This window comes from Delphinus delphis, chromosome 20 (genome assembly GCF_949987515.2).
Source record: "Delphinus delphis chromosome 20, mDelDel1.2, whole genome shotgun sequence".
NCBI lineage: Eukaryota > Metazoa > Chordata > Mammalia > Artiodactyla > Delphinidae > Delphinus > Delphinus delphis.
The window spans coordinates 47,037,437-47,044,196 of NC_082702.1; the positions used below are offsets into that span (position 1 = coordinate 47,037,437).

Consider the following 6,760-nt stretch of genomic DNA (forward strand, 5'->3'; position numbering starts at 1 on the left):
TCCGGATTGGTACGTGTTATCCCTCTCTGGCAATGGAGCTGTTCTGCTGCGTGAAGCAGGCTGTACTATTAATGACATGTGGGACCAGGACTATGATAAAAAGGTTCCAGGAACAGCAAGTCACCCAATAGCTGCTGGAGACATTTCAAGTTTTCAATCCTTTGTTTTTCTCGGGGGACAGCTGAACTTGGCACTAGGTGTTCTTCTGTGTCTGAATTACTACGGTATAGCTCTCGGAGCAGCATCCCTACTTCTTGTCATCACCTACCCGCTAATGAAGAGAATTACACACTGGCCTCAATTAGCCTTGGGGGTGACTTTTAATCGGGGAGCATTACTTGGATGGTCTGCTATCAAGGGCTCCTGTGATCCATCTGTTTGCCTCCCTCTTTATTTTTCTGGGATTATGTGCACTCATATAAGATACTATCTAGGCTCATCAGGACAAGACAGATGATGCTCTGATCGTGCTGAAGTCCACGGCAGTGCTGTTCTGTGAAGATACCAAGCAGTGGCTCAGTGGCTTCAGTGCGGCAATGCTGGGGGTGCTGAGCCTGGTGGGAGTGAACAACGGTCAGACTGTGCCCTACCACACTGCTCCGGCTGCTGCAGCAGGAGCCCATCTGGCTCACCAGATTTACACTCTGGACATGCACAGACCTGAGGAGTGTTGGGATAAATTCACCTCCAACAGAACAATAGGACTAATACTTTTTTTAGGGATTGTCCTTGGGAATTTGTGGAAAGAAAAGGAGACAGATGAAACAAAGAAAAATACAGATAATAGAATGGAAAATTAGCAAATTAAGTTTATGTGGGGATTTTTAAAATAAACTTTTACAAAACACTCTCAGGTCTTATTACCACATAACTGGATCTGAATAACAGTCTTACAATATGTTAATGAATTACAAACCAGTAGACGAAGTTTTAGAGCATTTTTGCCTGGATTTTAGTTCGAGTATGTACTAGTCGAATTCTTACCCTGTCACAGAAACCGGGAACTCTTCAGGATTTGCCATCGCCTGCAGTATTTTTAAGTTAATGCATGCTTCTCATTATAATTCTCATCTGCAGTTACAGGAATTATGTGAGTTTGGGCACTTCGGAAAAAACCTAATGTGTGTCTCATCTAAATGAATGTCTCTGTATGAAAATGGACTCTCTTTTTAGGGGAAAATAAAAGTTGCTACAGAAAGTTTGGGCTTATTGTTCTCTGTAATTGAGGAAACCATTCTATTTTTTATATTTTAAAAAAATACTTTACTTTACTTACGGCCAAAAGCTGTAATTGAGGAAACCATTCTATTTTTTATATTTTAAGAGAATTTAAATCAGTAAACAAAGATTTTTACCTATTATACCTGTTAAACAAAACAACAAACTTCTATGGCCAAGCATAATCTTCAGAGTTAGATTTGGGACACGAGTCTGCCTTCTCTCCAGAATGCTAGCTTTCTGATTAGGAACATTAGGAAAAGGAACATTTTTCATTTCTCCTAACACTTGCCTCCTGAGTATTGATTTTCAAGCAGTGGCAGCTGGACCCGAGTTTGGTAGCAGAGGTAGCCTCAGATTCTGCATTTTAAGGCTTCAGTCCTACCAGACAGCACCCCGACTCATTTCACACTCCAGTCACAGGTCCACGTTGTTACCTGTGCTTCTGACCAACCAGCTATAAATCAGAGGTTCCCACGACCCCCTCCTTGGGTTCAATTAATTTGCTAGAGTGGCTCTCAGAACTCCAGAAACTCATTTTTACTCACTGGATGTATTATATAAGAATATAAGTCAGGGGGAACAGAACAGTAGTCAGTTGAGAGCCCAGAAATAAACCCACACACCTACAGTCAATTAATCTGCAACAAAGGAGGCAAGAATACATAATGGAGAAAAGACAGTCTCTTCAGCAAGTGGTGTTGGAAAAGCTGGACAGCCACATGTAAATCAATGAAGTTAGAACACTCTCTCACATCATACACAAAAATAAACTCGAAATGGCTTAAAGACTTAAAGGTAAGACTGGATACTATAAAACTTCTAGAAAAGAACATAGGCAAAACATTTTCTGGCATAAATCGTAGCAACATTTTCTTAGGTCAGTCTCTCAAGTCAATAGAAATAAAAGCAAAAATAAACAGATGGAACCTAGTTAAACTTACAAGCTTCTGTACAGCAAAGGAAACTATAAACAAAATGAAAAGACAACCCACAGAATGGGAGAAAATATTTACAAATGATGCGATCGACAAGGGCTTAGTTTCCAAAATATACAAACAGCTCATACAGTTCATACAGCTCAATATCAAAAACAAACAACCCAATCAAAAAACGGACAGAAGACCTAAATAGACATTTCTCCAAAGGAGACTTACATACAGCCAACAGGCACATGAAAAGATGCTCAACATCACTAATTATTAGAGAAACGCAAATCAAAACTACAATGAGGGGCTTCCCTAGTGGCGCAGTGGTCGAGAGTCCGCCTGCCGATGCAGGGGACACGGGTTTGGGCCCTGGTCCGGGAGGATCCCACATGCCGCAGAGCAACTAAGCCCGTGAGCCACAACTACTAAGCCTGCGCTCTAGAGCCCGTAAGCCACAACTACTGAGCCCATGTGCCACAACTATTGAAGCCCACATGCCTAGAGCCCGTGCTCCACAATGGGAGAGGCCACGGCAGTAAGAAGCCCGTCCACCACAACAAGGAGTGGCCACTGCTCGCCACAACTAGAGGAAGCCCGCGCCTAGCAAAAAAGACCCAACTAAGCCAAAAATAAATAAACAAATTTATAAAAAACAAAATACAATGAGGTACCACCTCACGTGGGTCAGAATGGCCATCATCAAAAAGTCTACAAATAACAAATGCTGGAGAGGATGTAGAGAAAAGGGAACCCTCCTACACTGTTGGTGGGAATGTAAATTGGTGCAGCCACTATGGAGAACAGTATGGAGGTTCCTCAAAAAACTAAAACTATAGTTGCCATATGATCCAGCAACCCCACTCCTGGGCATATATCCAGAGAGAACCATACTTCAAAAAGATACATGCACCCCAATGTTCATTGCAGCACTATTTACAATAGCCAAAACATGGAAACAACCTAAATGTCCATTGACAGATGAACGGATAAAGAAGCATGGTACATATATACAATGGAATATTACTCAGCCATAAAAAAGAATGAAATAATGCCATTTGCAGCAATGTAGATGGACCTAGAGATTACTTTCTGAAGTCAGTCAGAAAGAGAAAGACAAATACCAGATGATATCACTTATACGTGAAATCTAAAATATGACACGAATGAACTTATCTACTAAACAGAAGCCGAATCACAGACACAGAGAACAGACATGTGGTTGCCAAGGCGGTGGGGGGAGGGATGGACTGGGAGTTTGGGATTAGCAGATGCAAACCATTATATAGAGAAAACATAAACAAGTTCCTACTGCACAGCACGGGGAACTATATTCAATATCCTGTGATAAACCATAATGAAAAAGAATATGAACAAGAATTTGTGTATATATATATATATATATATATATACACATATGTATAACAGAATCACTTGGCTATACAGTAGAAATAAACACATCATTGTAAATCAACTATACTTTAATAAAATAATTTTTTTTTAAAAAGAATATAACTCAGAGGACTTCTCTGGTGGCACAGTGGTTAAGAATCCGCCTGCCGGGCGTCCCTGGCAGTGCAGTGGTTAAGAATCCGTCTGCCAATGCAGGGGACACAGGTTCGAGCCCTGGTCCAGGTAGATCCCACATGCCGCGGAACAACTAAGCCCATGTGCCACAACTACTGAGCCTGCACGCCACAACTACTGAAGCCCACGCACCTAGAGCCCGTGCTCCACAACAAGAGAAGCCACCACAATGAGAAACCTGAGCACTGCAATGGAGAGTAGCCCCCGCTCGCCACAACTAGAGAAAGCCCACATGCAGCAATGAAGACCCAATGCAGCCAAAAATAAATAAATAAATGAGTGAATGAATGAATATAACTCAGGAACAGCCAGATGGAAGAGATGCACAGGGCAAGGTATGGGGAAGGGCACAGAGTGTACACGCTCTTTCCAGGTGTACCACTCCCCCTGAATCTCCACGTGTTCACCAGCCCAGAAGCTCTCCAAACCCCGTCCTTTTGGGGTTTTATGGTTGCTTCATGATTGATTCAACCTCCCTGGAGGTCAGATCCCTCTAATCACATGATTGGCTTCTCCAGCAACCAGCTCCCAACCTTAGGTGAGTTCCAAAAGTCACCTCATTAACATAAAAAAGACACCTTTGTGACTCTCATCACTTCAGAAATTCTAAGAGTCTTAGGAGCTCTGTGCTAGAAATCAGGATGAAGAGCAAATATTTGTTTCTTATTATCAGTCACAACATCACAAATGGGTTTATTATTTCCATGGCCATAGTGACCCAAATGACCCCTTCATTTCCAACCCTGAAGAGTCCCAATTTGACCCTGAGTCCACAGAATTCTTTTCACGTGGCACTCCCCCTTGTTACAGGGTGGCAGGAGTACATTTTATTGGAGCTGCTGAAAGGTACTGGAGGGCGCTGACATGGTTGCTAGACATGGAGGAGATTCCCACCCAGGAGCCCAGATACTTCAGACTTGTGAAATGGAGCCAAGAGGCCAGCAGAGGGAGCTCTCCCCCACATACCACTCCGCCATCAACCCAGACCTTGACAGGAAGACCCTTACTTGGCATCTCCCACAGGAAGTGACAGCACCATCTCCAGGAGGAGGAAGATTTTCTCCTTGCCTGGCAGCAACTCAGCCAATGAGAGACTGTCACCACTCAACCATGAAAAGCCCCTATACTTCAAACTCCCAGTTTCCCCCAATGGACTTTGGTTTATAACAGCCCATCCCAACTTCCCCTTCTCTAGGAAAGAGGTTCCTCTCCTTTGTTTTACTGGACTTCCATGTGGTTTGCCCTAGGTGCATGTCCCAAATCGCAATTCTTTGCTGTTCTCGAATAAACAAATTTTGCTAGGCTGTTTTACTGTTTTAGGTTACGGACTCATGGCCCTCTACTCCGGTTGCCCTGGAAGGGTCTCCCTTGAACAAAGTTCCCTCAACAAAAAAGATTCCCCACTCCCTCTTCAACAAACCCCCAACTTAGACAATAAGTTGCCTCTTATGGGAATACTTATGGGACTACTTAGGCAAGCCTTATGGGAACACTTAGGCAAGCCTCTACTGGGAGTTCCAAAAACTCAGGGGTCCTGGCCACTTGACCTCTGGGTAGCCAGTCTCAGCTCCAGGCCCTGGAACCTGCATTCTCCAGCTACAGCCTCCCTCTGCTGTCCACCTTCCTGCCACACAGACACCTCCTGACCCCGAGCCTGTCCCCGATGCTCCCTCTGCCTGCTTCCCTAACCTCCAGGGCTGGCAGCCACCTAAGCCCCCACCCTAGAAAACTGGCAGCTCCCTGAGGCTTGTCCCACCTCCTGAGGACAATCATCCTTATACCACTCTGGTGGTCCATTTGGGACAATAAAAATTTAGTCCTTTTTGGCCCTATTAGGCTCTGGGGCCCAAGTCACTGTCATTTGAGGCAATTCCTCTAAATTCCCTAAAAGGAAGTCCTTTCCCTATAAATCAATCAAAGGTGTAAAAACCCATTCGGATGTAACTATTGGGACCATTCATCTCAAACAGCTAGCTACCTCTGGTGGTGCACCCCTGTTTTTTTCTTTTCCTATTGCAGGCATGGATCCATTGACACAACACCATGCCCCATGGACTAAGCCCAAGCTCTTGGCTTCGCTGGTAGGACTCGCCAATTGGGCACCGGTGACTCTTTCTCCAGGTCAAGATGGTAAACATTCCCCAATACTGATGTAAACAGGGCACTGAAGGCCCATGTCCTATGATTAAAGATATGCTTGAGGGGGCTTCCCTGGTGGTGCAGTGGTTGAGAGTCCGCCTGCCGATGCAGGGGACACGGGTTCATGCCCTGGTCCAAGAAGATCCCACATGCTGTGGAGCGGCTGGGCCCGTGAGCCATGGCCGCTGAGCCTGCGCGTCCAGAGCCTGTGCTCCGCGACGGGAGAGGCCACAACAGTGAGAGGCCCACGTACCGCAAAAAAAAAAAAAAAAAGATATGCTTGAGGGACTTCCCTGGTGGTCCAGTGGCTAAGACTCCGAGCTCCCAATGCAGGGGCTCTGGGTTTGATCCCTGATCAGGGAACTAGATCCCACATGCCGCAACTAAGAATTAGTATGCTGCAACTAAAGATCCCGCACATTGCAGTGAAGATCCTGCATGCCTCAACTAAGACCCGACACAGCCAAATAAACAAATATTTTAAAATAAATACATAGGACATCGCTGGTGGCTCAGTGGTTAAGAATCCGCCTGCCAATGCAGGCCACACGGGTTCGATCCCTGGTCCGAGAAGATCCCACGTGCCGCGGAGCAACTAATCCCGTGTGCCACAACTGAGCCTGCCTGCCACAACTACTGAAGCCCGCACGCCTAGAGCCCGTGCTGTGCAACAAGAGAAGCCACCGCAATGAGAAGCCCGAGCACCGCAACGAAGAGTAGCCCCCGCTCGCCTCAACTAGAGAAAGCCCGCGTGCAGCAACGAAGACCCAACGCAGCCAAAAATAAAAATAAATAAATACATACATAAAATAAATGAAGATATGCTTCAGCTGAGAGGCATTCGGCCCACAGTCTCCTTTGCAACAGCCCCATGAGGCTGGTACTTAAGC

At 45.3% G+C, this 6,760-nt stretch overlaps 1 pseudogene; it reads left to right on the forward strand.

Annotated features, from left to right (window-relative positions):
* Nucleotides 1-274: 274 nt before the first annotated feature.
* Nucleotides 275-800, forward strand: LOC132416903 (4-hydroxybenzoate polyprenyltransferase, mitochondrial pseudogene; annotated as a pseudogene).
* Nucleotides 801-6,760: the final 5,960 nt, after the last annotated feature.